At 33.3% G+C, this 12,396-nt stretch overlaps 1 pseudogene; it reads right to left on the bottom strand.

Moving 5' to 3' along the window:
- Positions 1-230: 230 nt before the first annotated feature.
- LOC18049983 lies at positions 231-3,264 on the bottom strand (annotated as a pseudogene).
- Positions 3,265-12,396: the final 9,132 nt, after the last annotated feature.

Below are 12,396 nucleotides of genomic sequence, written 5' to 3'. Positions count from 1 at the left end.
CTTAATTAAAATAAAACACATGTAATTAAATCACAAGAAGGTTAAATACATAAAAGTAAGGGTTGTTAGTAAGACTTGAAATGTAAAATGACGGTTTTCTCCTTTATAAATATGCATTTTCTAACACTCAACACTTGACTGTGGTAAAACACCAAGAATAAATGCGGCATGAACTTTAAATATTATCTGAAAAGGAAGAGGAGACAGAAAAAATATACTTTAGGTGATTTTCACGCCAATGGCATATAGTGCCTATAGGTAACTAGGTCAAAGAATGGCACAGTCTCAAATTTCAACTCCTTTATGGAGCCCCTCATTCTCCCTCTGAGCACTCTCAAGATCCTATCTAAGTGCAAGTCATGGTGAGCAAACCACCTATAGCTACTACCATAGAGTATCTACTTAATTTCATGAAGAAACAAAACAGAACAAGACAGTCAAACAATCGTCAAGATAAGAACAACATATTACAACCTTCAAAACACAATCAGTGAACAGATAACTTAAAAACAGATTTGTCCCCATCAACTAGCAAGATAAAGTCTCTTTTCAAATGGCAATCTCCAAAAATATAGGGGTAAGGACAGAGCGGCAATCTTTACCACCTCCAAGTCTCACAATTTAGAATATCATTACAAGTACCTGCACACTTTATAGGCATTTTTTAATTACACAGTTTTGGAAATGATTACCAAATCCAAGAAATGAACACATATGCATGTCATATTTTGATGCCAAAACAAGGAGCATAAAAAATACCATCTCAGTAATTCGTTTGAGTTGATCTTCATATGATTTTTGCATTTGCTCCTATTGATCTTCATATGATTTTTGCAGCTGCTCCTTCAGCTCTGAAATTTCTCGTTCTTAATATTTCTTGAGAGAAAAAAAGAAATAAAAACACAATCAGTGAACAGATAACTTAATGACTTATTGATCATGGAGTTTAGTAGCCCCTGTCTGAGTAGAAAAAAAAAAAAAGACGTTATCGTGACATATTCAGAAAGATGCAGCACATAATTCTATCACGATTGTAATGAAGTCACCTTTAACTTAGCAAAGATTTCGTTTGTATATGGCTGTCCACAATTCTGCACGATCACAAAGTTAACCAGAGAAAAAAGCTTCCCAACCTGCTCAGTTCTCTTGGGCGCATCCTTGGTCTTGTTATCAAAAAGCACGCACCTATTATCACATAGTTGAAGGATCTCCTAAAAGAATGGAAAAATCATCAAGAATAAAGCAAATGTTAGCCCCTTTCGTAAACATTGACAAACCAATCAAACACTTGTAGTCTCCAAAAGTTTGAAAGATATTCAGTTGACAAAATTTTTTTTTATTGTGATCATTGGTACTTCATGTCATGCATCCCCTAAAACTATTTAAGGGCAAGCAATAATCAAATTTTAATAATTAATTCCATTCTCCTTATGTTGGAATTTTACGTCCATCAAATTTTAAGACATTAAAGGGTGATTAGCATTCCATATAACAGAAAATAATAATAATCTGCATATATTCCAGTGAAAAGCATTGACCCAATCAAAATCAGTGGCTACAAATCAGTAGTTGCCTCTTCACTAGGCAAATTTTTACATTTAGAAAAAAGCATGAAAGACTGTACTATTGCCATAAACAAACTCAAGTGACCAAGGCTCAAAACTGCCAAAAGAAGTGAGCATATTTTCTATGGCATCTACATAATTGACCTAATTTTGCAACATTATAATTAAAAAATTTTGATTCCTTCAAACTACAAAAATTAGTAAAATAAGTTAAACAAAGTTCCCTTCAAAAATAAAATAACCCGATTTTGTTAATTGCGAAGCTACAACTTGAAGGGGTCTTATTTTCATTTTTGTTATTTTTCTTCCTACTCCTAAACTTGAAAAGTATTAGGAACCAAATTCATCAAGTAAATTCTAAAAATAAGAGATTTGCATGTTGAAACTGAAAAAAGAGATTTGCATGTTGAAACTAAAGAAAGATCTCACATTGAAATTTAGACACCAATTTTGAGGCTAGAATCCACAGGGATTTTTAAGAGAATTTTAAATCTTATAAAGTTAGCCTTCATATTTTATTCCAACAACGCCTAATAAAATGGATCTGTATAGCAAGTCATATCCTCCTTGGCGCACTTCTAAAATCTTAAAAGTAAGTTAATTTTAAGCATATAAATCAAAGAGGTGCATATTTTAAGGAACAAACAAATGAACACATTAATAGAATAAGAACCAAAAATAAATAACAGATGAAATCAAACAATACAAATAAGAAAAGCATAAATGCTTAGCAAATGAATGAATGACATCTCATTCAAAGACATTAAAATATAACTAAAATTAAATAACGCCAGCAGAAAATTACCAATCAATCACCTCTCCGGTTAATCCCGCATCGTAGAAGAAAACCATTTAGGAAATGAAGCCCCATTGAAAATGGAATTTTAAGACGGCTGGACTACTATAAACCTATCTAGTATTTTCAGCATGCATATATTCATAATAAACTTCCAATATTCCAACCGTATAGGAGATAAAACTTCACAAAAGAACCAACCTAAGACAAATTGATCAAAATGACTAATGAAATTATCGAAACTATTGCCGTTCAGAAACAAACCTTTAAAGGCTTTGGACACTCACGACCCAAGTAATCTTCTAACGTTTCGTCATTATCTTCAAGTTCATCCTCTTGTGAAAACAACAATCATATAGTCAAAAAACATTTTCCCGAACAAGGTCTGCAAACTGTGTTGTGCAACTTCTTCCTCTTGAGAAAAACGACTTCTAACAGAGAAAACTACAAGGACTGCATGGATCTCATCCTTGGCCATGTCGATACATTTGACAATTTCCTTGCCAACAAACTCGGAGCCAGCAGAAAAATCAAATAGTCCTGCAATTGGTCATAACATCAATCTACTTTATTTTTTCTTTTTTTTTCACTACCATAACATCAATCTACTTACCACCGCAACATCAACAGGCATGGAAATGGAATATCTAGGCAACGACGTTAGTAAGTTACCAGTGGTATCAATGACATTAACAACTTGGCCATCTTTGAGCACGATTCTGTGCATTTCACAAGTACTAGTAACACTAGACGAGCTCGCCCTCCACTTGAAGGCTCTTCTTGCAAGAATACTATTGCCGTTGCACTTTTGCCATTGCCAGTATGGCCAACTAAAACCACAGTTCGCACCCCATTAGATGGAGAAGTAAGCTCCCAATCATCATCAGTCGCACTTCCTCCCATCGTATAAAAAATTTCAATTTACTTGCAATGCATTTAAAATATCATACCACTTCATATTGAATTAAGTCTTTATCATTATACAATAAGAAACAAGATTTAGTTACCATACCCTTACAATTTCACTCCGTGAAAACCTATGTTTGTTATTACTTTAAATATTATCGAACCGAACATGAAAAAATTCGTAAAAATATTAAAAATAAAAATCATTCAGACCACGACAATATAATTTAATTTAAAATCTTGATATTGATATACAATCAAGCACAAAATCTAAACAGCATCGGTTAATTAATTAATTATAGTGGTTGTTGGTGTATAAATACTAATGCTATTGGTGTCAATGTGCAAGTGTACACAACAAGTAATAAAGTGATGAGTATTCAAGATCGTCTTCACAAGGATTGATGTTATTAGACTTGCTACAACAATCTTAACAGTGCAGATTTTGTGTCTAAATTAAGATAAACAATTGATGAAACTAATTTACTAATTAAAATAAAAACACAATCAATAAAATGCAACAAAGTAAATTATCACGTCAAGCTCAATGATAAAACTAATGGGAATATATAGTAGTTGAGTGAATAAACTCTCCTAATGGTCTTGACTATTTTCTAATGGTTGGCTCGGTTGCTGCAGTATTTGCTACAGTACTGGGCAGAATCCTTATGTATCATCAGCCGTCGCATGTTGGATATTTTATATCTATATGCAACCTAACAGTGATCAGTTGCTATGCCAACATAAGATATAGCATTACACGCTTGTTCTATTTACCCTACAAGGTGAATCCTTATGTCTAGTTCATCACTAATCTTAAATCAAGCATGGCCCTTTTGGGACTCAAGTAAAACTCAATCCGGGAAATTTAATTTAAGATCAAGTATTGTTCTAATATGTTCCACTAAGATAGGCCCTTTTGCGGCTCTTCATTAGCTAGTATCATTAAATGGGTGATCAACCGAAATAACGAATAAAATAAATACTATCAAAACAAACTGCCACAGCAAACATGCAGCAACACATATTTCTAGTCAATAAACCATCAAGATTGTTTATCACTCAACTACAAATAAATTTAGTTCATGGTTTGTAAAAGAAAAATAAAGAACAAAGTTTCAGCCATGAAACACATCCCCATAAATAAATAGAAAACGAGAAAGCAAGAGAAGAATAAGAATGATTGAGCTCCCAATTGATTTCTGCAAATCCTCCTCTTGTGCAGCCCTTAATCTCTCTCTTGAATCTTGTTTTCCTTTTGTTTCTTTGTGTTTTTCTCCTTGGGTGACGGCCCTTTTTAATCCTTATGATGTGTGCTTCTTTTATAGTTGAAAATTAGGGTAAACGGAAGCCTAGGGCGCGCATAAGTCAGATTAGGAAACTGCAGATCGCAATTCTGCAAGTATCCCGCACAGAATTTTCTTTGTCGTTGTTCCAGGATTACTGTTGAGTGTTAGAAAATGTATATTTATAAAGGAGAAAATCGTCATTTTACACTTCAAGTTTTACTAACACCCTTACTTTTATGTATTTAACCTTCTTTTGATTTAATTCAGTGTGTTTTATTTTAATTAAGTATTTTATGTATTTTAGGGGCATCATGGTCATTTCACAATAAACGAGAGATCAGACGGCAAAACGGACATCACTTTTGAACTCAGGACGGTCGAAAACCTTAGGAGGAGCATAAAAGGAAAAATGGCACTGTTCACATGTACGGTACTATTCACGTGTACGGTACTGTCTATGTTACTGTTCACGACACTGTTCACATAGACGGATCGATGACGTGGCATTGACCGATGATGTGGCATTGACTGATGAGGTGTCACGATCCTGTTGGACTAAAATTCTTATGTACTGTTGATGGTGACGTGGTAGCATATTAGTGGACCAAAAATCTCGCGTACGGTACATGCATCACACAGGATTATTTTCAACCAAACTGTGTCACTGTTCAACCCAGGTCAAACCGTATTACTGTTCATCCGCGTGGTCAAACCGCGTATAGTTGACTAATGACGTGGCGTAATCCTGAGCGTCCAAACTGTTTTTAATCTGATGGCCATGATTTACTCCATGTATCTATAAAAAGGGGGCCTCCCTCCTAATTTGATATCTCTGAATCCATTTTTGGGATCTATTTTCTATAATTCCTTCTCCATCTTGTATTTTCTACGTGTTTTAATAAATTCCCATTTTGCCCCTAGTTCAATTATGAGTAGCTAATTTTCTTTCAAGCTTGGGTTGAAGGTGAAGTCTCAACATGTGTCATGGGCTTTATTTGGTAAATTTATTTTCTCTTCCCTTCTAGTTTTTGTGGATGTTTTGACTTCTCGTCGACAAATAATAATAATCTTGTCTAGATACCGCCTTGATTACACCGGCTCTCTAGTACAAGGTTATTATTATTTGGCACGATAAGCCCTTAGCACCATATTGATTAGAGTGTGGTTCATGAGGTGTGGATTCCCCCCTCATGATTTAATTGGTATTAATAAGGAATATTTAGCCCATGGTGCATGTTGATACGGATCCAGATATCCAAGTACGTCAATTTAATAGATTTCTCCTCAATTTATTCGTGCCATTTTAATTCGAATTTTAGGATAATCCAAATCACTTTCACCACAAATCTAACCACCCTCATACAAAATTAATTCTACATATAATTAAAATCCACCTCCTCGTGGGATCGACACTCGTTACCATTGATCTATACAATAATAGATTCGTGCACTTGCGAGTTCAATAAAATTTACACAACAATTGCTACAGCAATGATTGCTATAGCAACTGCACTGTTCCAGATTTGTTTCAATTCTTTTATAGCAATGTTCTTCCTCCTTTTTGCTAGCCTATTGCATCAGCATTCCTTCCATGAATTATAAGCTTCTGGAAACCTACAATTATGCACACAATTTGAGCACGAATTACTTTAAATCAATCAAAACTTATTAAGACTAAACTAAAATGAATGTTTATGTAAAATGTAACAAAAAGGCAATAAAAACACATTATTTACTTTCTAAGTGATCTTGATTTAAGTCTAGAATTGACATAATAACTCTCATTTCATCGAGTTATCAGTGGTATATAATTTTATTTCATTTCTACTTGTTTTTTGAAATTATTGAACAAAACCACGACCGATTAGTTACGCATTGGATTGAACCCTTGACTTCTTACTTCTGGGAATTGATATGTTGGAGATACTCTAAGTTAGAGCATAACCTATTGGGAAAATATGTTCTTTAAAAGCATATGTGTTTATTTTATTGTAATAAATAAATTTTCTAATTAATAAAATAAATTAGGTATTTTATTCAAGTATCTTAGTTGCATTAATATTTTGAGTAAAGTCCAATTAATCATATTATATGTATTTATGTGATCACCATATGGATTCACAGAAGATATAAATACAAGTTATCTATGATTAAATAAATTATGTTCGCAACTGATAAATAAAGTTGGGCACTTTATTTAGGTATAGACTGTAATAAATTTATTGAATGATTTGTCTTAATCATGTATGAATTTATTGATGTAGTACAACTACATTGAACAGGATCACATATGAGATTTAATTAACTTTGTAACAACTGTCAGACTTATTAAATCTCATAGGCATTGATTTTACTGTAATTTTAATCTTGAGTTAGTCATGATTTCATAATTGTAATTGTTATTCCATTTGAGAATCCATACCTCATGAACTACACTCTAAACAATATGGTGTTAAGGGCTTATCGTGCCAAATAATAATAACCGTGTACTAGGGAGCCGGTGAAACCAGGGCGGTATCTAGACAAAATTATTATTATTTGTCGACGAGAAGTCAAAACATCCACAAAAATTAGAGGGGAAGAGAAAATAAATTTACCAAATAAAGCCTATGACACATGTTGAGACTTCACCTTCAACCCAAACTTGAAAGAAAATTAGCTACTCATAATTGAACTAGGGGCAAAATGGAAATTTATTAAAATACGTAGAAAATACAAGATGGAGAAGGAATTACAGAAAATGGAGTCCAAAAATGGATTTAGAGATATCAAATTAAGGGGGGAAACCCTCTTTTTATAGATACATTGAGTAAATCATGGCCATCGGATTAAAAACAGTTTGGACACTCAGGATTGCGCCACATCATCAGTCAACAGTAGGCGGTTTGAACAGTAACACGGTTTGACCCGGCTTGAACAGTGACGCGGTTTGGTTGAAAATAATCCTGTGTAATGCATGTACCGTACGCGAGATTTTTGGTCCACTGATATACTGCCAGGTCACCAATCAACAGTGTATAAGAATTTTAGTCCAACAGGATTATGACACCTCATCATTCAATGCCACATCATCAGTCAATGCCACGTCATCGATCCGTGTATGTGAACAGTGTCGTGAACAGTAACGTAGACAGTACCGTATATGTGAACAGTACTATTTTTCCTTTTATGCTCCTCCTAAGGTTTTCGACCGTCTTGAGTTCAAAAGTGATGTCCGTTTTGTCGTCTGATCTCTCGTTCATTGTGAAATGACTATGATATCCCTAAAATACATAAAATACTTAGTTAAAATAAAACACACATAATTAAATTATAAGAAGTTTAAATACATAAAAGTAAGGGTTGTTAGTAAGACTTGAAATGTAAAATGACGATTTTCTCCTTTATAAATATGCATTTTCTAACACTCAACATTAGGCACGACACATACTTATAGTCAAGATTATCTGGTATCCTGGTTGGAGCAATTATAAGTATTGGAGTTATAGATTAACAATATAGAATTTATACAACACATCTCTTGATGGGTTTTCGACACTTGATCATAGAATTCTCTGTCCAGAGTATGTCAACATATTTAGTATACAATTATGGATGTCAATTCCAATCTTTTAGTGGAGTAGATTTGGAATTAAATAATTGAGCTAGTTTAATTGCATGCCTAATTATTGTAGCCATTATTGTATGTGCTCATATGATCCCCGGGTTAGCTCATTTAATTGATTGCGCCGCTACGAGATTAATAAGTAAGATAACTAGCTATTTGGGTTAGAAGCCTAAATATATTATTTAGTGGGAGGCTCCATGTAATATGCTGGTGTGTAAGGGTGTAAGGGGCATTGTGTTATTTCACAAGGTGGGCCCCTATAACACAAGAACAAGTAACGTTGCCTTTGGTTTTATTATTTTTTAATTTAAATCAAATTTGATTGAATAGAATTAAAAAATAGAAAAATATAGAGTTTAGGGTTTCCACCAGATAGAGAAATAAAATAACTTATTTTCTCCCAAAAAAAATAGTCGCAATATACAGATTAGAGAAAAAGAATTTTTCTCTCAAAAATTGAGAGGAAAATTTTTCTCTTGCTGGTTGCTTTAGTGGTGATGAAGGCATCGACACGTCAAGTGCGAATCAAACTTGAGTTATAGCCTGGAAGATTATTTGGTAGCAGATCGTGATCTAACAGGAGTGGTGGTGACAGATCGTGATCTGGGAGCCTAGATTAACTCAGCAAAAAAACCAAATCGGATTATTAAGTTATGATTTTCTAGATTACGAATTCCTAGATATTATATGAGATCGATCCTAAATTTTTTTTTTAAAAAAACTGATTTTTCACCAACAATTGGTATTAGAACCATCTCATCTCATACTAATATATAAGAATTTCTTATGAAATCAATCTTGATATTTATGTATTAGAGTGACAAAATTTATTCAGATATATTATTGGTTTAATATATGAATAAAGCATGCTGATGGTTTGTCTTAATTCATGGTTAGATTCTTTGATGTATATTTTATTTGGATCTGTAACAAGAGGGGTGGTTTTTTATCACCACATTTCCCTCTTGATTTATTTTACTGTAATAGAAATTTTGTAAGCCAAAATTGGCCTAGGAAATTTGTAAATCACTGGAGAATAATCATGAATGTCAAATCAGAGGAAGCGAAGGCCGAACATTTCAGGGGCAACCCGCGACGCAAAAGTTTTATTTTCTTTCAAAAATTAAAATTGGACCAATAATAAATTTAAAAGCTCAATTTCCCCTAGTCCATTAACAAAGATAGCTATGAAAGATGGACATTGACAAGAAGCCCAATGAAGATTAGGCTTAGGGTTAATGTATTTTTTCATTTTAGGAAAGCATGAATTAAGATTATTTAATTATTTTTTCTATATGTTATGTTTTGGATGATAACATGCCATGACAACATGTCATATAGAATAGGTAATGCCACTCTATGCATAATGACACATGTTATTCATTAATTATGAATCTCATTATATTGTTTGAAAATTAATGCTTAATAATATTGGATATCATCTAGATAATATTATAGGAAACATGCAATTAACAATATAATTAATGTATGTTTTAAAAAGGAAAAACCAATTTTAAAATGTTGAGTGGGAGAGGGAAAATTCAAAATAATTTTTCCCACGAGCTCCATTATTAGTTCAATAATAAAATTATATATATACCTCGACTTCATGATATGGCGATGCTCTCTTTGAAGGGTATATATATTAGATATTTTATTTGATGAACTTCTTTAAAGACAAAATTGAAATATTTTTCAATCAATTGTTCACCCCAATGATAACTATTGATATAAAAAATACGTAGATTGAAACAATGGTTATACACTCAACTAAAATTTGTTATTAACCTTCCCAACGAAACTCTGTTAACAAATTTAGGTCCAAAATGATAATGATAATTATAAATTAGTCTCTATATGAAAGTAAATAATCCAATGGATAATTTACTAGATTATCGTTACAATAAATAAAAATGCATTTATAGTTTTTTGTATTTTTGTCATTTATTGTGAATATTATATCAAATTATTTATGCATGGATGTTTTATTTTTCAGAAAATGTCTTCCCTAAGCCCACTTACTATTATTTTGAGTCAAAATAAACTCACTGGAGAGAACTATATATATTGGAAAAGAAATCTATTAATTGTCCTGACTATTGAAAATTATAAATATGTCTTAACTCAGCCATGCCCTCTAGTTCCAGCGGATGATGCTCATAGACATTAGAGGAGGCTTTGTGAGAAATGGCAAAAGGCCAATGAAATGGCAAAATGCCACGTTTTAGCCTCAATTTCTAATATTCTGCAGACCAAACATCAGAACTTGGAGATTGCCACTGAAATAATGGATAGTCTCCAAGAGATGTTCGGGCAGAGTACTCGTTTCGCGAGACAAGCAGCGCTGAAAGGTATTATGAACTGCAAAATGGGGAAGGGCACAAGAGATTGTGATCATGTCCTCAAAATGATGGACTATTTAACTAAGGCTGAGATTCAGGGAGCACAAATCAATGATAACTCAAAAATTGACATGGTGCTAGAATCTCTACCATAAACATTTAAAGAGTTTAAGGTCAATTATAACATGAACAAAAGAAACATGACCTTAACTGAATTGATGAACGAAATCCATTCTGCTGAAGAGATCTATTATACTGAGAAATCTCTGGGAAGTATAAATATTTCTGAAAATGATTCTTCTTCTAGGCCTAAGCCAAAAGGAAATGGTAAGAACAAAGTTGGGAAAAAGAACCCGTCTACCAAGCTACATGGCAAGCCGAAAGGCAAATGCTTCAAGTGTAGACAGAAAAAACATTGGAAAAAAGATTGCCCTGAAATTGTGAAATCAGGTATGGGAAATATTTTTGTAATTGAGGCATGTTTAGTTTAGAATCCTATTGACACTTAGGTGTTTGATTTAGGAGCAACTAATCATATTTGTAATTCACTTTATTAGTTTCAGGAAATCAGGAAAATAAGCGAAGGAGGCGTCAAGCTGCAGTTAGGGACAGGACAATTCGTGTTAGTAGTAAAGACTGGATCTGTTTTATTATCTTTTAATAATGAGACTTCAGTTTTGAATTATTATCTTTATGTTCCAAACATTAAGAGGAATTTAATTTCAGTAGCTTGTTTGTCAAAGTAAGGGTACACTGTAAATTTTAGATCATCCGTTTCTATTTTTTACAATAAGAAACTTATTTGTTTTGGTATATTAGAAGATAATTTATATCATTTAAGTCCTATGATCCATTCTATGCATGACACAGTGATCAATAATGATGAGCATACACATTTAGCTAAGAAAAGAAATATTTCTTCTAACTAATGTTACCTCTAGCATTTGCGCTTGGGTCATTTAAACCGAAATAGGATACAAAGAATTATCAAAGATGGGCTCTTGGGTCCATTGGAAAATGAATCATTGCCACTCAGCGAATCATGTTCAAAAGGGAAAATGACCAAAAGGTCGTTCCTGGCCAAAGGAGTGCGTGAAACAGTACCACTTTTATATCCCAGTTAACTGCCCCGGGGACACCATAACAAAATGGGGTAGCTGAAAGGAGAAATATAACTCTTTTGGATATGGTGAGTTCTATGCTTAGTTATTCGTTATTACCAATCATTTTTGGGGACTAGCACTGAAAACTGCAGTTTATCTCTTGAACTTAGTTCCATCTAAGTCAGTGCCTAAAACCCCAATAGAATTATGGTTAGATTGCAAACCAAGTTTACGACATGTCCGTCTTTGGGGATCACCAGAACATGTGTTGAAACCAAAGACAGACAAAATGGATTCACGTTTTGAAGTTTGTATGTTTGTGGGGTATCCCAAAGGAATGATGGGAGGTTTATTTTATAGTACTCAAGATAGAAAAGTGATCGGGGGCACACATTTCATTCCTTCGAGGAAAAGTATATGAATAACTTCAAACCTAAGAGTAAGGTAATACTTGAAGAACTATCAGGTGATTAGGTTGATGCTCAGCTTTCAACGCCTATTACAGAATAAGAAGAACAGCAATAACCAGCTGATCAACACAAGATTATCCCTGAACAACCATCACTTTTAGAACCTCGTTGTAGTGGAAGGGTAACTAGGTTACCTACGAGATACATGTTATTAGGAGAAACTTATACGGTTTTCTCAGATGAACATGTACAAGATCCTACTCGCTACAACGAAGCTCTAATAGATAGAGATGTTGAATTTTAGAAAAAGGCCATGAATCAAAAAATGAAATCTATGTATTCTAATAAAGTCTAGAAACTTGTAAAGGCACCAAATGG

Source organism: Citrus clementina, unplaced genomic scaffold (genome assembly GCF_000493195.1).
Source record: "Citrus clementina cultivar Clemenules unplaced genomic scaffold, Citrus_clementina_v1.0 scaffold_3, whole genome shotgun sequence".
Taxonomy (NCBI): domain Eukaryota; kingdom Viridiplantae; phylum Streptophyta; class Magnoliopsida; order Sapindales; family Rutaceae; genus Citrus; species Citrus x clementina.
Note: the sequence above shows the minus strand (reverse complement) of the source record. Positions and strands in the feature narration are given on the sequence as shown.